This window comes from Lontra canadensis, unplaced genomic scaffold, assembly GCF_010015895.1.
Source record: "Lontra canadensis isolate GAN:19392208 unplaced genomic scaffold, GSC_riverotter_1.0 scaffold10, whole genome shotgun sequence".
Taxonomy (NCBI): Eukaryota; Metazoa; Chordata; class Mammalia; order Carnivora; family Mustelidae; genus Lontra; species Lontra canadensis.
Window position 1 is genome coordinate 17,841,581 of NW_022631004.1, and position 20,033 is coordinate 17,861,613.

Here is a 20,033-nt window from a genome sequence, read left to right on the forward strand (position 1 = left end):
TCCCCACTCCCCCTCCCACCTGTCCCGGCAGCCCCCATTCTACTTCCTGCCTCTGGGGATTTGACTGCTGCAGGAACCTCATGAAAGTGGGATCATGCAGCCTTTGTCCTTTTATGGTTGGCTTATTTCACTCAGCATGATGTCTTCAAGGTGGAGCATACGGATTATAAGACCCTTCACACACCGTGTTGAGGCCTGGTAAGTCACCCCTCTCGGCTGGGGAATCCAACACCAACTGGCCTGCACTAGAAAACCACTAACAAACCCACGCCACACCTCCAACAGATCTGTTAGGGTGACATCCTCTTCTCCACTTCTGTACTTCCAGATCTTGCTAAAGTCCCTCAATGTCCAGATTACTTCTCACTAACTTGTTTTAGTTGGCGGGGAGAGGGGACTGAAGGGTGAGGAGGGGAGATGGTTCCCTGTCACACCTGCACGGGCCCTTCTTCTCCTCAGGGTTCAGCACATCCCCAAACTCCCCAGGGGCGGTCCCCCCGGGGAAGACATGCAGAATCGGCAGCCACCTCTCAGGGGTAGGGGCACTTGGCAGCTCCTGCCATACAGCTGGGCACCTGCTGGCCTTATTTGAGTCTTCTGCCCCCTGGTCCTGTCCACTCAACTACAGCCCCCAAACAAAAGCTCCTCCCAAATAAAGATGACCTCTGGGTCCCTCCCATTCTGCTTCATTCCAGCTACTCCACCATCCTGCTCCCTGCCTGTGCCCACCTGTGCCAACCCGCCATTTGTCCCCTCACCGCTCCAGTCATTCCTTGTGGGTTGAGGCCACCTGTCCCTCCCAGTGACATCCTGGCTGCCCCAAACTGCCCAGGGCGGCTTCCCCCTGACCTCCTGGAACACACACGGCCGTGAGATTGCATCAGGCACACCTTTAGACTGCAAGTGCCACATGGGCAAGGACTCTGCTATTTGTCTTGGCTACACCTTTTTCTTTAATTCCCTGCTGCCCTCATTTACGGCCCCATAAAACTACAGGATTAGAAAGAAAGAAATAACCAATTGGCCATTGGGGCTCCCTTTTCAGGGAAGAGGTTGGGAGGGGTCCTACTTTCCAAGTTCAGAAGTGAAAATATCACCCTTCACCTAAACAAAGAGATGAACCCAAGAGGCCTTGCAGAGCTCGACAGCTCCCCTCTGAGACCTTCTTGTCCACTTGCAAAAGGACTTCTCCCCGAGTGACATCTTCTGGACTCTTCTCCATCTCCCACCTCATCCTGCCTCCTCACTCCCAGCTGCCTGGTTACTCATAAGTGTCCAGAGCTGCCCCCAATCCTTACCATAAGCCCTCCCCACCACTCATTTTCCCTCCTGGATCCTAGACTTCTTCCTCCCCAAGACCTCTTTCCTGCTTCCCCAACAAATCCCCTCCGTGGGACCTCTTTCACCTTGTTTGTAAGCGAAGGAGAATCAAACTAAGGGCCCTTCCCCTGAAGCATCCTCCCCACCTCCTCAGCACTGTGTGTCACCATATACCACCTACCCCTTCCATGGGAGAGGTCCCACTGGCGGAAGGGCAGGGCCAGTCTCTGGTGCCCAGAGAACCTCTCACCCACCGTCAGTCACTCTAGCTGACCCTTGGAAAGGCCCAGTTGACAAAACCCTTATCACTTCTCTCCCTGGTGGGAACATTCCAGAATCCGCTTCATACCTCTACATTTTAGAAACCACCTGTCTTTTCATCTTCCTCTCAGGCCTATTTTAAGAAGTGAGAGCACCCCATTTTCATAAATATTTCCTCCACCACTGTTGGAGGTGTCTTTTACTCCTCACTTCTCCACTCATCTCCAACCTACTTTCGTGACTTAAAAATTCGTAATAGATCAGGTCTCTTGCAGAGCATTTCTCCTGCGTTCCACAGCTACCTCCGTCACTGGGGACCTGGTCCTCTCTGGCCTGGCTGGGGCACCAACCAGCCAACGGCTCTCCTGACTCCCTCCCCACTGCTGCTAACCAACCTCAGCAAGCCAACGCAGGAAGCCTCCATGCCCCCCTTCCTCAAAAACCCAAAGTGATTCCCTATCTTTTCTGGAATAAAGCTCTCAAAGCCAGCCTCCCCTTCCAGAATCACCTCCCACAACCTCAGTGCACTACAGCTGAATGTACCTACTTCTCCTTCACAGAATGTGCGTGGTTTATCTCCTGCTTTCAGCGGACTGGACAAGTAAGAGAGAATTTAGTTTTGAAAGAAGGTAGCTATTCTACCATGGCTGATGGCAGCAGGAATGATCCAGAAGGAGAGAAAGAATGCATAAGTCAAAGGAGAGAAGGGAGGTTTGTACGAGCCACCCTTGAGCATCGGGAAGGAATGGGGTCCAGTCCACAGGGGAGGAGAGAGAGGCCTTCCAGAAGAACAAGAGCAGTGAGGCCACATGCAGATGGGAAGAAGGGTCACAGACAGGCCCTGAGAGAAGTAGGTGGGTGGATATTGAGGTAGGAGCACATGGATGTCTTCTGTTTTATGGATGAGATAAGAAGCTGAGAGTTGTGGAGGTCTGGGGGGATAGAAGGAATGAAATATAGGACGACATCAACTATGAAAATATGCACCCCCTTATGCAGCTATGTCTGTCTGCCTAACTGTCTTTCTGCATACCGGCCCACCCCTCCCTCTACCAAACCTGGAGAGGAAAACATTGGAATGTAATGTGAGGCTACATCCCAACAGAGGTTTTAGGGCTGGCTTCTGCTCTCTTTTTTGTATGTTTCTATTTTCCTCCATTTGTCCTGTGCATGGAATAATTTCATTGTTAAAATAGAATTTTTCAGAGTAAAAACAAAATGAGTTACAGGCTTGTATCTGAAGCTGAGCCACAGTCAGAGAGTTCTCAAAGCAGAATCAGCTTTGAAGGAAAAAGGCAGATTCTGGCCCAAATATGAACAGAAGGGTCTGCCTTCTCCCTGGGGAAGAAACAAAGTAGCTACAATCTTTCCCTTTCTCTCTCTGTCTCTCTGCCACACACACACACACACACACACACGCACACGCGCCAGGACCCATTGGGTCAGAGGAGCACAGGGCTATGATGCTCTGTTCTCCATCACCATCTGGGGCCCCATGTTCATGAAAATCCCTGCATCCCTGGCTCTCTGAGTCCAGCCCACGTCTCACAATCCTTCCATTTGACACCGTAAGGACCCTGAAGTTGTCCACAACTGTGGTCTCTATGATGTGTCTCTTAAGAGTCAAAAAATCCAGAAAATTGTGGCTTTGGGATGAAAGGTGACACCATAGTTGAAATAAGGCTGAGCTGGCTGAGCAGAAAGGAAATTAAACACCAAGAGTGAATCTCAAATTTTGCCCGTGGCTTCGGAGAGAAGACAGTCCTGGATTGTCACCATCTGTCCCTCCAAGTACAGGACAGTAAATGTTGTGGAGATACAGGACAGAATCCTTCTCTCTCCAAGCTGGGCCAATGTTCTGAGCCCTGATTGCCTTCCCAGAACCAAAAAGAATGACTTTAAACTAAGAAAGGATGGCACTAAAGGCACAGGCAACGAGAGAGAAAAATAAATTGGACTACATCAAACTTTAAAACTTCTGTGTGCCCAAGGACACAATCCACAGACTGGGAAGGGAACCTACAGAATGGGAGAAATACTTGCAAATCCTATATCTCATAAGAGGTTAACATCTGGAATCTCTAAAGAATTTCGACAACTAAGGGCACCTGGTTGGCAGAGTCGGTGGTAGAGTTTGTGAATCTTGACCTCAGGGTAGTGAGTTCAAGCCGTACTTTGAGCATAGAGCTTACTTTAAAACAAAATCTTAAAAAAAAAAAAAAAAAGATTTATTTCTGCAACTCAGTAATAACAGAGAAAAAACAAATAACCCCATTAAAAACTGAACAAAGGACTTGAATGGACATTTCTCTAAAGAAGACATAGAGGGGCACCTGGGTGGCTCAGTCGTTAAGCATCTACCTTCGGCTCAGGTCATGATCCCAGGGTCCTGGGATCAAGTCCCATGTCGGGCTCCATGCTCTGAGGGAAGACTGCTTCTCCCTCTCCCACTCCCCCTGCTTGTGTTCCCTCTCTGGCTCGCTCTCTCTCTGTGTCAAATAAATAAAATCTTTAAAAAAGAAGAAGAAGAAGACATAAGAAAGGTCAATAAGCACCTGAAAAGATGTTCTGCATCACTAACTATTAAGGAAATGCAAATTAAAACTAAGGAGGGAAACCATATTTAGACCAAGTGGCTAGAGGGAAGATTCAGACCACCCAGCCTAGTTCTGAAGCTGTTTCCCCAGGAAGAGAGAGGCATCTGTGTCACTGGGTCATTTGAAGCATGAGATTAGACGCCCCTCTTTGGGGGAAGGGTGGGGGTGCTGTATTGCTCTCATAGGATGCTCCTGGGTCATTCCAGGCTGCCCCAGGGTTTTCACTGTGACAAGCTCATTACTTGTATTCAAAAAACAAGTACGCCTAGAAGCCAGAGAAAAGGCCAAGTCAAGTTGGATCAGTGGAAAAGACTCAAGGGGGAACAGTGTTCCCCTGGCTCCCTGCATGCCCTGTGTGAGCTCCGGGGCCATCTACCTCAAGCCCGAGCAATGCAGTCATGGGTTGCTGCCTTCCTGCACCTCGGGACACCTAGCACCATGGAGCATGGTCCTGAAAGACCAGTTCTGGAGTCGAGAGAGGGAGAAGGCCTTGTTCAAGGCTCCCAGCAGGTCAGGGGCAGAGCTTCACGCAGGTCTTTGACGCCTCCACCTGAAGTCCGCCCGCCACCCCCAGTGATTGCCTGACACCAAGCTTGAGAGGCCACCAGCTTCTTTGAGAAGTGACCCAACATCTCAGCAACTTCGTCTTATCTAATGCAAGTCGCTCTCCCCACTTGAACCCTCTTCTCTTTTCTGAGTCTGTCCCCATCCCTATGTCTTATTACCCAAAGCCTGCCCTGCCTGGGGCTCCCCATCTCATCATTGTTGCAGGCATTCTCATTACTGGATGCGTTGGTGGCGGTGGCGACCAACGGCCTCCTCTCCTCCTCGGAGCTGTGCTCTCTCCCACCATGGCCCTTGAACGTCACAGAGCAAGTCTGCAGATCTTCTCCCATCAGGCGAGATTTTACCTGTTCTTTTCCCCTGGGGTAGTCTAAACAAGCATCTTAAGAAAAAGACATTTATGGCCCGGACAATTGGAGATAAGCCAAGATCATCCGTCTGCCGGTATGGCCCGAGCTGAGCCTGAGCTGCGGCGTTGTCAGAGTGATTTTAGCACAGACCCTGCTAGATGTTAGGCTCTTACAAACTCGAGATAAGGCCCTCATTTTTATAAGGCTTGGAGGAGTAGAAGGGAGACAGGGAGTTTCATGATAGTGGCCACTGTAGATAAGGAGAATATATATTTTGTTTAACCAAACCTGTCCTTTGGCTGGAGACTCCAATGAAGTAGTATCCATCAAATCCTTTTCTGATTTACACAAATACCTGATTCCCCCGATAAGGAAAAGTGTAAGTCAACACTGCTCTTTTGTAATTGGGTGTTACCTGCCCAGATACCGGACTTTTTATCTCCAGATCCTTCTGCAGGCTCCCTTCAGCTTTATCTGCCTCGTAGGTGTGACCAAATTGCCTTGTGTGTGTGTGTGTGTGTGTGTGTGTGTGTGTGTTGGTTCCAAGGGTCCATTCATGAATATATCCTAAAGAAATGCCACAGAAAAAGAGTGACTTGGAATCTAAAGAGGAGAAAAAAGGGAGCTGACAGGACCATGATGGATCTATTTAATAATCATGCTTAAGCCGCCTGGTATTGTCTGCTTTTTGGAGATCTCGTCTGGGATCCATCACCCATAACACGAGCAACCGAATCCCAGGGCTGCCCTGATAAGAGATCGACACTGTGGTAAGTCATCCCACACCTCCGGACTCAGTTTCTCCTTCTACAAAAGCGAAAATTCTATCTACCACCACGTGTCTATTATGAGGATAGATGAGCTGCGTTATGCCAAACAATCTTACAACAGAAAGGCTGGTGGATTAAATCAAGATTTACAAAGAATTATGTCCAAAGGATCATTATTTATGATGTGCTTCATGGAGGTAATAGATGACACCTGGAAGGGACCCCAGAGAAAACCTACTTCCGATGCCTCATTTACCAGACCAAAAAGGGGGGGGGGGAGAACACCCCCCTATCCCTCCCACTCCCACTGCTGGTCAAGGAAGACAAGTTGGTGATGCAAGTCACTGGCAAATCAAAGTCCATCCTTCCAGTGACTCTTAGGATTTATAGCAACATAGAGAAATAGCTGTGATAAAATTTTGAGCACCATGGCAGAATACAAAGTAGCACACATTTTATGACTATAGCTGGGCCATGTGTGAGCATGGGAAATGCAGTATTTCAAAATGAATGAAAATAATTGTGTTTGGGAGTGGCTTTTAGTTTAGAATTTGGCCTCTAATTTTACTGCTTAGTTACTGGCCTATCAAAAAATCATTACATTCTCTTTGTAAAAAGATTTTTTTTTTGGCATGCAATACAAACGTGTATAAGGTATAAAAAAGTACAAGTGCCGGGGCGCCTGGGTAGCTCAGTGGGTTTAAGCCTCTGCCTTCGGCTCAGGTCATGATCCCAGGGTCCTGGGATCGAGCCCGACATCGGGCTCTCTGCTCGGCCGGGAATCTGCTTCCTCCTCTCTCTCTGCCTGCCTCTCTGCCTACTTGTGATCTCTGTCTGTCAAATAAATAAAATCTTAAAAAAAAAAAAAAAAGTACAAATGCCTACCCACTCTCACTCCCCAATCTCTTAATCCCATCCACCCAGGTTCCCTAGCTTTGAATCTGCAGTACCTTTCCAGACCTTTCTTAGATAGAAACCTAAAGTTCAATGTTTGTATTTACGGGTTTTTTTTTTTTTATTTTAATGAAAAGGGCATGCCCTTTGAGATGCTGACTCTCAATTGCCACACTATTTAACAACTGGGAACAAATCATCCTGTGACAATAGGCTGTCAGAGGGTGCACTCTCCACCAAGCGACCAGGAAAATGTGACTTGTAGAGCAGGGCAAGAAAAGAGTTCATTCACCTTCCTAAGAGGAGACTTTACTCCCAGAAAAACACCAACTCAGCATGGCTTCTCCTGGCCCAACTCCTTCCTTTTCAGCCTGAAAGCAGCACCAAGTGAGTTAGTCTATGGACTCAGTACCCCTCGGCTTAGTCACAGACCAGCTTGATAGAGGGAGGCTCTGAAGCATTGGTGAATCAGTGTGCATGAGTGACTTGAGAAAAACAAATCATAAAACAGGAATTATGGGAACAGTAGGTGGAGCAGGCAGGGAATTTATGTCCAACATTTTATGTTATGTACTTGGATAATATTCCTGAGAAATCCATCATTCTTCATGACTCAATTCATAGGCCACTTTCATTAAATATTACTTTGTTCTTAACTCTGGGTTGTCATAATGTACTAATCCAAATTTTGGAACTGGGTACTTTCATAATGCAGTGCCCTAAATACCCTCTAACTATAAAGACACCCCCATTTATACACCATGCCCATCAACACATGGCCCCAGCTACAGACCCCAAAACAGTGGTAGTGGGTTCTCCATATTTAGAGTTGCCAGATTTAGCAAATAAAAGCACAGGATACCCAGTTAAATTGGAATTTCAGACAAACAAATCATATTTTAGTCTATGTCCCATGTAGCCTGAATTTTACCTGACATCTCTACCCAAATGCTATAGCCTCTGCTGGCCAGATGATTTGGTAATTTTATCTGATAACTTTAGTTTTTCAGAAAGCACAGCCTGGGGGTGCTTGGGTGGTTCAGTCAGTTAAGTGTTCAACTCTTGGTTTTGGCTCAGGTCATGATATTAGGATCATGAGATCGAGCCCCCACATTGGTCTCTGCCAGGTAATTAAAACTCTGTATGGCAATTTTTATTTCTTTTTTGTGTGAGATGTCTGTTCATATCTTTCATCTAATTTTGTATCAAAGCCTTGTCTTGTTCTTACTGATTTGTGAGAGCTTTTCATATATCTGTCATGCATAGAATAGTCTTTCCTTCCCTGAGGTTACATAAATGTTCAGTGTATGTTTTCTACAACTTTTGTGGTTTTATTTTTTTATATATTCTATCCAACTAAATTTTATATATACAGTGTGAGATAGCACTTGTCTCAAATGTTTACATTTGTTTACAAATGGTTAGCAGTTTTCCAAATACTTTTATTGCATAATCTGTTCTTTCCGAAATGCCACATTTATAATGAAATGCCACATTATAATGTAGCAAACACCTATGTATATTTCTGGACTGCCTATTTCTATTCCATTGATCTTCCTGCAAATTATTACATCAATGCCACATTGCTCTCATTACAGCTTTATAATACATTTTAACATTCAATGGTCCCCTATGATTACTCTTCTTTCATCGCTATTTTTATTCCTTTAGTATTTCAAATAAATGTCAATATAAATTTGTGAAGTTCTAAAATATCAGTGTATCTTTCAATATTGAGTTTTCTCATCTAAGAGAATAGTATATTTCTTAATTTATTCCACCTCTTCCTACATACCTCAGTAAAGTTTAACACGTTTTTGTGAAGTCCCCACTTGCCATTGTCAATGAAAATCACATAGGAAGCCTGGTCTCACAACCCTATCCCGTAGCAACAAAGCAACAACACGCTCAACTGGAACGGTGTCCAAGAAGCCTACTGGAGTCAGGACTTTCACCACCACACACTGACAATGAGACCATCCTTTTTCTTGTATAAGTGGTGGCCACACAGAGTAACAACATACCTCTGATGATCTCAGAGTGGCATCCGTAGAGGCATAGTGGGGAGCCTGTGTCAGAAACCTACTATAACAGAAGATTTAAATAAGAGCCTGTCCTGTAATGTGATATGCAAAATGTCCAAGTTTCAGTTGAAAATCATTCCTTATATGGAGAACCAGGGAAAATCCATCTTGATAAGGAAAGACAACCAACCAATATGACACATGTTAGAATTATCTGACACAGATTTTACAGAAGCCACAATAGAAATTCTCCAATAAATAATCGCAAACTTGCTTGAAACAAATGAAAAAGTAGAAACTCTTAGCAAAAAAAAGCAGGTAAAGAAGAAGCAAAGAGAAATTTTAGAACTAAAAAATATAGTAACCAAAATTAAAAATTCAGTGGGTGGATTCAGGAACAGAATGGAGGGGACTAAAGTAAGAATCCATGAACTTGAAAATAGAACAGTAGGGGTGCCTGGCTGGCTTGCTCAGTGGAGCATGCAACTCTTAATCTCGGGATTGTAGATTCGAGCCCCATGTTGGGTGTAGAGAGTACTTAAAAATAAAATCTTAGGGACACCTGTGTGGTTCAGTTGTTAAGCATCTGCCTTCAGTTCAGGTCATGATCCCAGGGTCCTGGGATCCAGCCCCATATCGGGCTCCCTGCTCAGCAGGGAGCCTGCTTCTCTCTCTCCCACTCCTCCTGCTTCTGTTACCTCTCTGGCTCTGTCTCTCTCTGTCAATAAATAAATAAATAAATAAAGTCTTTAAAAAAATAAAATAAAATAAAATAAACAAAATAAAATAAAATCTTAAAAAAAAAAGAACAAGTATAAATATTACCCAATCTGAACAACAAAAAAAAAAACAGACTTAAGAAGTGGAGAGAACCTCAGAGATGATGGGACAATAACCAAAAAGTAACATCCATGTCACTGGAGTCCAGGAAGAGAGGACAATAGAGCAAGGTTAAAAAGGTATTTTAAAAAATACGAAAATTTCCAAATTTGGCAAAAGACATAAACTTATAGATTCAAAAAAACTGAGTGAACCTCAAAACAGGATAAATTTCAAAAAATTCATGTCAAATTTCATTACAGTCAAACTTTGGAAAAATAAAGACAAAGAATAAAATCTTGAAAACAGTGGGAGAAAAATGACACTCACCTGTGGGGAAAAACAACTGGAATGACAGCATATTTCTCAGCAGAAACCATGGGGCCAGAAAAAAGTGGCATAATATTTTCTAAATGCTAAGAGAAAAATTTTGTTAACTCAGAATTCTATATTCAGCAAAAATATCCAATAAGAATAAGAGTAAATCAAAGCATCTCAAATGAAGGAAAACTAATAGAATTTTTTGCCAAAGACCTACATTAAAAGAATGGCTAAAGGAAGTCCTCTAAATAAGGAAACAGAGGAAGAAAAAAATCTTGGAACCCAGGAAGGAAGAAAGAACACCACAAATAAGGGTAAATACAACAAATTTTTCTTCTCTTTGAATATTTAGAATTCTTTTTTTTAAGTCACCCTTTTTTTTTTAAGATTTTATTTATTTGACACACAGAGAGAGAAATCACAAGTAGGCAGAGAGGCAGGCAGAGGGGTGAGGGAAGCAGGCTCCTCACCGAGCAGAGAGCCTGATGTGGAGCTCAATCCCAGGACCCTGAGATCATGACCTGAGCCGAAGGCAGAGGTTTAACCCACTGAGGCACCCAGGCGCCCTCAATATTTAGAATTCTATTTGGCAGTTGAAGCTGCAATTATAACAGTGATATGATTGGTTCTCAATGTATGTAGAGGAAATACTTAAGAAAATACTATAAATGGGAGACAGTAAAGTAAGGTTTCCACATTTCACTCAAACTGGTAAAATGTTGATACCAGTAGATAGTGATAAGTTATGTACATATAATGCAATACCTATGCAACTACTAAAAAAGCTGTACAAAGAGATCCTTTTAAAAACACAGTAAGGGGGAACATGGGTGGCTCAGTGGGTTAAGCCTCTGCATTCAGCTCAGTTCATAATCTCAGGGTCCTGGGATCAAGCCCCGAATTGGGCTCTCTGCTCGGTGGGGAGCCTGCTTCCCCCTCTCTCTCTGCCTGCCTCTCTGCCTACTTGCGATTTCTCTCTCTCTGTGTCAAATAAATAAAATCTTTAAAAAAAAAATAATAAAAACACAGTAAGAACACCATTAACCAACAGGATATAATCAACACTTATACAGCATCAAAATATACATTTTATTCAAATGTCCATGGAACTGATATAGGCCATATCCTGACTCAGAAGAGAAATTTCAACAAACAATAGAATTGAAATCATACAGAATGTGTTCTTTGACCATGATGAAATAAAAACAAGAAATCAGGGGCACCTGGGTGGCTCAGTGGGTTGAGCCTCTGCCTTCAGCTCAGGTCATGATCCCAGGGTCCTGGGATCGAGCCCCGAATTGGTCTCTATGCTCAGCAGGGAGCCTGCTTTCCCTCCTCTCTCTCTCTCTCTCTGTCTGCCTCTCTGCCTACTTGTGATCTCTCTCTCTGTCAAATAAATAAATAAAATCTAAAAAAAAAAAAAAAAAAAAAACAAGAAATCAATAGCAGAAAAATAACTGGAAAATCTCCATATACTTGGAAACTTGGCAACACACTTCTAAATAATCCATGGTTCAAAGTGGATGTTTCAAGAAAAATCATAAAATATACAAAACTGAATGAAAATGCAACATAAAAAATTTGAAGGATAAAAATACTAATTCAAAGAGATACATGCAATCCCATCTTCATTGCAGAATCATTTTTAATAGCCAAAACGAGGAAACAACCTGTGTCCACCAACTGAAGAGTGGATAAAGAGGCGTCTGGGTGGCTCAGTGGGTTAAGCCTCTGCCTTCGGCTCGGGTCATGATCTCAGGGTCCTGGGATTGAGCCCTGCATCGGGCTCTCTACTCAGCAGGAAGCCTGCTTCCCCCATCTCTCTGCCTGCCTCTCTGCCTACCTGTAATCTCTCCCTCTCTCTCTCTCTATCAAATAAATAAATAAAATCTTAAAAAAAAAAAGAAGAGTGGATAAAGAAAGTATTGTACATGCATAATGGAATATTACTCAGCCATTTAAAAAAAAGAATGAACTCTTACCATTTATGACAACATAGATGGAGCCTGAGGGCATTATTTAAGCAAAATAAGTCAGACAAAGAAAGATAAATGCCATATAATCTTACTTATATGTGGATTTTTTTTTTTTAATGAACTCATAGATACAGAGAACAGATTGGTGGTTGTTAGAGGTGGGGGATGAAGGGTGGGCAAAATGAGTGAAGACGGTCAAAAGGTACTAACTTTTAGTTAGAAGATAAGTAAGTCATGGGATGTAATGTATGGCATGGTGACTATCATTAATAATACTGTGTTGTATATTTGAAAATTGCTAAGAGTCTTAAAAGTTGTCATCACAAGAAATAAATTGTAGCTATGTAAGGTGATGGATGTTAACTAGACTAACTTACAGTGATCACTTCACAATATAAACAAATACCAAGTCCCTACATTGTTCACCTGAAACTAATATATTTTATCTCAATTATATCTCAATGTTTTTAAAAAGCACTGAGAGGGAGGCAAACCATAAGAGACGTTGAATTCTAAGAAACAAATTGAGGCTTGCTAGAAGGGTGGTGGGTGGAAAGGATAATTGGGTGATGGGCATTAAGGAGGGCACTTCATGTAATGAGCACTGGGTGTTATATGCAAATGATGAATCACTAAATTCTACCTCTGAAACTAACAAAAAAAAAAGAGTACACTTAACTTGATGAGCACTGATTAATATACAGAATTGTGAATCACTGTATTGTTCACCTTAAACTAATGTAACACTGTATGCTAATTATACTTCAATTTAAAAAAAAATTAAAAAGAAAAAAAGGATATGGCTGGGTGGCTCAGTTGGTTAAGCCACTGCCTTCGCCTCAGGTCATGATCTCAGGGTCCTGGGATCCAGCCCCACATCAGGCTTCTTGCTCAGCAGGGAGCCTGCTTCTCTCTCCTCCTCTGCCTGCCACTCTGCCTGCTTGTGCATGCTCTCTCTCTTTCTCTCTCTCTCTCTCTCTGATAAATAAAATCTTTTTAAAATAAATAAATAAATAATAAAAAGAAAAAAAAAGCACTGTGGTAAAGTAAAATAAAATCACAAGGTAAGCTGTAGAATATAGGAGAAATAACTAGTCCTGGAGACAGACGTTTCTCTGCCACTGGCTAGTTGTGTGCCTTGAACTGTAATCTTGTTGTGACTTAGTTCTTCAATTTGTAAAGGAGGATATAATTTTTTAAGAAAAGTTTTGAGGGGCATAGCCTAAACAGTGCTAAGAAAGAAATTTATGACACTAAACATTTGTATTTGAAAAGAGAAAAAGTTCTCAAATAAATAATCTAAGCTCCCACCTCCAGAAACTAGAAAAATCAGAGTGCAATAAATGCAATGCAAGTTAAAGAAAGGAATTATGAAGGCAAGAATAGATTTCAATGGAATTTGAAAATAAAAAAAATAATAGAGAAAAAATCAATGGAATAGAAACCTGATTCTTCAAAAAAGTCAGTAAAATTGACAAAACTCTAGCAAAATTGAAAATTTTAAAAGGAGGTGAAGAGACAAATTGCCAAGATCAGAAATGAAACAACGAATATTATTTCAGACCCTACAGACATCATAAGACAAAAAGTGAATACTATGATCCATTCTACACACGTAAATTTGATGACTTAGATGAAATGGACCAATTTCCCAAAAAACAAACTACCACAACTTACTTACTATTAAATATATCATTTAAATAGCCCCATAACTCTTAAGAATATTACCTTTGGGGGCACCTGGGTGGCTCAGAAGGTTAAGCCTTTGCCTTCCGCTCAGGTCGTGATTTCAGGGTCCTGGGATTGAGCCCCATGTTGGGTTCTCTGCTCAGCAGGGAGCCTGCTTCCCCATTTCTATCTGCCTACCTCTCTGCCTACTTGTGATCTCTCTGTCAAATAAATAAAAAAATCTTAAAAAAAAAAAAAAGAATATTACCTTTGTAATTTAAATACCAAAAAAGGAAATATCCAGGCCCAGATTATTTTATTGGATAATTCTGCCAAATATTATTAATATGAAGAAATGACACCAATTCTACACAATCTTTTCCTAAAAACAGAAGTGAAGGAGACATTTCCCAATGTATTTTCTAAGGCTAGTATTACCCTGATACCAAAACAACACTAAGAAAGACACAAAAAGAACATTACAGACTAATATCCTTCATTAATATAAAAGCAAAATCCTAAAAAAATAAATAAAATAAATAAAAGCAAAATCTTTAACAGAATATTAGTAAATAGAATACAGCAATATATAAAAAGAATTACACATCATGACCAGTGAGATTTATTCCAAGGATGCACAGCTGGTTCAATATTTGAAAATCAATCAGCATAATCCACCACATTAATAAACACAAAAAGATAAATAATATGATCATATCAATTGGTACAGAAAAAGGCTTTTGATAAAATTTGACCCCATTCACAAAGAAAACTCTCTGCAAACCAAGAGTAGGGGAGAATCCTCACTTTGATAAAGATCGTTTATAAAAGACCTATAGTTAACATTATACTTAATGGTGAAAGACTGAATGCTTTCTCCTTAAGATAGAATAAGACAAGTATATCCACTCTCACCACTTCTGTTCAACATAGTACTAGGTCTATCCAGAACAGTAAGGCAAATAAAGAAAACAGAAGGAATGCAGATCAGAAAGGAAGAAACAAAGTATGCCTATTTGCAGGTGACATGATCATCTACATAGAAAACCCCAAGGAATCTACAAAAATAATTTTCTAGAATTAAGAAATGAATTCATCAAGGTTATAGGATACAAGAGTAACAATTATATTTTTATATGTGTTAAAATGAGTATGAGAACACTGAAATTAAAAGTACAGTATTATATACAATTGCTCAAAAAATACTTAAAAGTAAGTCTAACAAAACATGTGTAGACTATATATTAAAAATTTCAAAACACTGGTGAAAGAAATAAGAAAGATTTAAATAAATGAGAGGTATACCATGTTCATGGACTGAAAGACTCAACATAGCAAAGATGTCAATTCTCTCAAAGTTCATATTTAGGTTTTATGCAATTCTTGCAAAAATCTCAGTAAGACTTTTTGTGACTACAGACAAGATTATTTTAAAATTTATGTAGGTAGGCAAAAGAATTAGAATAGTTAAAATAACTTTGAAAAAGCAGACTAACATAGGAGAGATCACTTTACCTGATCCTCCCACTTTCTCTGCCCCACCCCCTCACTCCTATGCACACTCTCTCTCACTCTCTCTCTCTCAAAACAAATAAATAAAATCTTTTAAAATAAATAAATAAAATAAGAGACAAGTTAGAGACAGGAAAAACTTATTTGCAAGCTATATATCTGACAAAAGATTAATATCTAGAATATATAAAGAACACTCAAACTCAACAGGGAAAAAATGAAACTGCCCAATTAGAAAATGGGCAAAAGACATGAAGAGACATTTCACTGAGGAGAATATACAATTGTAAATAAGCACATGAAAAGATTTTTGAGAAACATCACTAGCCATCAGGAAAGTGCAAATTAAGACCATGGTAAATATCACTACACACGTATCAGAATAGCTAAAATCAAAAATATTGTGATACCAAATACTGACAAGGCTGTGAAAAACTGGATCTCTCACACATTGATGGTGGAATATAAAATGGTACTGCCACCCAGGAAGACAGTTTAGCAGTTTCTTACAAAACTAAACATACAATTACCATGTGATGGAGCAATCACCCTACTGGGCATTCATCCCAGAGAAATGAAAATTTATGTTCACACAAAAACCTGTGCACAATTACTTTAGCAGCTCCATTTGTAATGCCAAGAAGTTAAAACAGCCAAAATGTCCTTCAGCTGGTTAAATAAACAGTGGTGAATCCATACTATGAGATTCTACTCAACAATGAAAAGAAATGAACTAATGATATATGCAACAACTTGGATGGATCTCAAGGATATTATGAAGATTTTAAAAAGTTGATCTCAAGGGCGCCTGGGTGGCTCAGTTGGTTAAGCCTCTGCCTTCGGCTCAGGTCATGATCTCAGGGTCCTGGGATCAAGCCCCATATAGGGCATCAGGGAGCCTGCTTCCCCCTCTCTCTCTGCCTGCTTTTCTTCCTGCTTGTGATCTCTCTCTCTCTGTGTCAAATAAATAAATAAAATCTTTAAAAAATAAAATAAAAAGCTAATCTCAGAAGGTCATATACCGTATGATTTTATTTATATAACATTATGAAGGCAAGAATAGATTTACTATAAAAATAACTGAATTACGGAGATGGGGAAAACTGGTGGTTGCCAGGGGTTGGGGAGGGGGTTGGATGTGAGTAGAAAGGAGTACAAGGGGCAGGGGGTCTTTGTGGTGATGCTATAGTTCCGTATCCTAACTGTAGCAAGGGTTATCTGAATCTACATAGGATAAAATGACACAGAACAATACACACACAACTGTCCAGTTTCATGGTTTTGATATTGTACTATATCTATGTGAGACATAATTGTTGAAGGAAACTGCAAACTATAAAGAACATCTCTGTACTGTCTTTCAATCTTTCCATGAATATATATAATCTTATTATATTAAACATTAATATACTTATATATTAAACTTATTAATTATATAAACTTATTATATTAAACATTATTGTATGTATTCAGTGGTGTATTAGCAGCCAAGAGACTTTCCTATGACCAAGGCCTATAAAAGGAAGAACATTTGGGTTGTAATGAGTCCTTTCCTCTATTTTCTTTTCTTTTTTTTTAAGATTTTATTTATTTATCTGAGACAGAAAGTGAGAGAAAAGATCATGAGCAGGGGGGGATGGATAGAGGGAGAAGCAGACTTCCTGCTGAGCAGGGACCCAAATGTAGGACTTGATCCCAGGACCCTGAGATCATGACCTGAGCCTAAGGCAGATGCTTAACTGACTGAGCCCCCCAGGCCCCCCTCCTCTATTTTAATTGTACACATCTCTTTTTTTTATTTATTTATTTTGTTTAAAGATTTTATTTATTTATTTGACAGAGAGATCACAAGCGGGCAGAGAGGCAGGCAGAGAGAGAGGAGGAAGCAGGCTCCCTGCTGAGCAGAGAGCCCGATGCGGGGCTCGATCCCAGGATTCTGAGATCATGACCTGAGCCGAAGGCAGCGGCTTAACCCACTGAGCCACCCAGGTGCCCCATACACATCTCTTTTAATAAACTACAGAGGATGGCCAAAGATGAGAACAATGATGGCACTATCTTCCTTTTAAAGTATGTAATGTCAAATGAGGCTTAATCATTTAGAATTTGATAGAAATTGTCACACAATGAAAAGAAAGGAAATTCAGTTTCTTCAATTCCACAACCTCCTCATTCATACAGGCCAGCCAGTTAATGAAATTCTAAATTATTCTGTGTGTGCAGTCCTATGTTGGTACTCATCCCATTGCAAGTGTCTAAAAAAATTCATATCTGCTTAGTAAAAGTGTAGTTGCATCTAGGGGTTCAAAATGAGTCATCAAGGTCCTCATTACCTAGCAGACCCTCTTCCATGTGTGGACCTTGAAGATGCACATTCCACCAACTCTGGAAGCCCAAGAGACAGATGGCTTTTTCATCATTCGCCCTGGCTAGAAATTCTCAGGAAAACTCTGAGTGCATCTTCGAATTGGCCAACTTGGGACACTTGTTCCAACTAAGCCAGTAAAAATAGATGTCCCATAGGAAAGAGGATTCTGCCACTTGAGGAAGGGAAGAGAGAGGCCAAGTGCTGGGACTAGTCCTCCATAAAAGTCCTCTCTGCCCTTAAAAAGGAAATTTTCAGACAGTCCCTAACCGTGCAGACTTTATGTTCCACAAGGAGAAACAAGCAAACCCAAACATGCAATTTATATAACATGACAGAGAGGAGCTTGCAATATGTACACATTGAACCCCAGCTTTATGAAAAGACTGATCTGAGTAGGATGTCGGTTAAGTGAGAATAACAAAATGTTGCCTTGGTCTTGGACATGACTGAAACACCTGGAATCTGATGGATCTAGTCAGGGAGGGGGCATCTAGTTTTCAAGGAGGGAAAGAATTTCGGCTCTTGTACACACAAGGTTAATGGGTCACATGAGAGAACAGAGGTGAGTGCTTGCCAGACTGTAAACTGCTACACAAGTATTACCTAGCAGAGAGCACGAGGAGAACATCCTTGAGGAAGGGCCCAATGAGGTTCAGAGTCCGCTGGCACGGCTAGAAGAATATCAGGATTGAAGCTAGCAGTCCCGTGTTTAAGGCCCTTCCATGGAGTTAGATAAAAGGGTAAGAGAAAATGCACACAAAGTGCTCAGCCTCATGCTTGGTACATGATGAGAACCCAAGGAACTGTCGCCATTTGTAGGGACCTGGCTCGTCAAGTCTAAGTGCAGGACAAGAGGGAGGGAGACTGGGGGTACAGACACAGAAGATCAAGCTGCAATAAAATGAGACTAACAAAACCCCAAGGACTGCTCTAACTAGAGAGCCTGGGATTGTACTGAAGAAACTTTCAGTAAACATCCAGTTGAATTGCAGTAGGGTGATGGAAATATTCTAGATTTACATAGTGGTGTTGATTGCACAGCCTGTGGATACACTAAAAAATCACTGAACGGTACATTTTATAAGAGTGAATTTTAAGAGATGTGAATTGTATTTTAATTTAAAAAAAATTGGAAACGGAAAGGCTAGAGAAGAGAGAGAAGTCAGAACAGGGTGGAAATGCAATTAAGTCAGAACCTGGCCCCGCAGACCATTGTTTTCCCATTGTCCTCCCCTCTACCCAGGCCATGGGACTGCGGGTGCTTCTAGAGTCAAGGAGATCTTCTAAAGACCCAAACCCAAATATGGTACCCACCCTTACCAAAAGCTAGTCACCCTAGGGCCTCCTGGGCCCAAGGAGATACTTACCAATAATAATGTCATCACAGTAGGAGGAATTGCCTGGTAAGCACAGCGCAGCCATGAGCTCCCGAGCCTGGAAGGGTTCTTGGACAACTGGTCAGCTCTTGCCAGGCAACTGTTCACAGATTTCCTGCCTGGACACAGGTTGGCACATGTGGCCAGAGCAGGGTCACTGGGCTAAAGGCAAGCCTCCTCTTCTGCCCACAGTTAATAATATTAATAACACTTAATTCATCCACTCATTTGTTCATTCATCCATCCATTCGTTCATTCATTTTAATGCCAGGCTTCACACTAAATGCTTCCCATCTCATTTAACCTTCATAGGAACCCTGGGTGCCTGGGTGGCTCAGTCATTAAGCATCTGCCTTTGGCTCAGGTTATGGTTCCAGGGTCATGGGATTGAGCCCCACATTGGGCTCCTTGCTCAGCGGGAAGCCTGCTTCTCCTTCTCCCACTCCCCCTGCTTGTGTTCCCTCCCTCACTGTGACTCTGTCATATAAATAAATAAAATCTTTTTTTTTTTAAAGAAAATATTTGTTAAAACCCTTATAGAACCCCTACGAGAGAAGAACTGTTATCATGCCCATTGTATAGATTTGGAAACAGAGGCTTAAAGATGTTAATTAATTTACTCATGCAAGAGGAAGAAATGTAATTTCTGGAGATTGTCTCTTCATCATAAGTTCACTGTCAAATACCCCAGAGAAAGAACAGTCTTCAGAAGGGAAGTCAGAATTTAAGAGTTATTTGGTGAGATAAGAGGGGCAGGTGGTAAGAAAGACTATCGCTTTCCACCTTCTAGAGTACTTTTATTTTTTTTTAAATTTTATTTCTTTATTTGTCAGAGAGAGAGAGAGAACAAGCAGGGCAAGCAGCAGGAAGAAGGAGAAGCAGACTCCTCTCTGAGCAGGGACTCTGAAGCAGGGCTCCATCCCAGGACCCTGGGATCATGACCTGAGCCGAAGACAGACGCTTAACCAACTGAGCCACCCAGGCGTCCCTATCGTCTATAGTACTTTCGATTTCAGCAATAAATATGTAACACTGATAACAAAAAGCTAATGAAAACTCTGTGTGTGTGTCTGTTTGCGTGTGTGTGTGTGTTTTAAAGAATAGGGAAAGCAGATCTAAAAACAGGTGTTCCTCAGATCCTCAGAAAGTCTGTCTCAGGCTCTCTCCCTGGGTAGGTCTTGAGTGATTTTTAGAGAGTTCTGGCTGCTCTTAT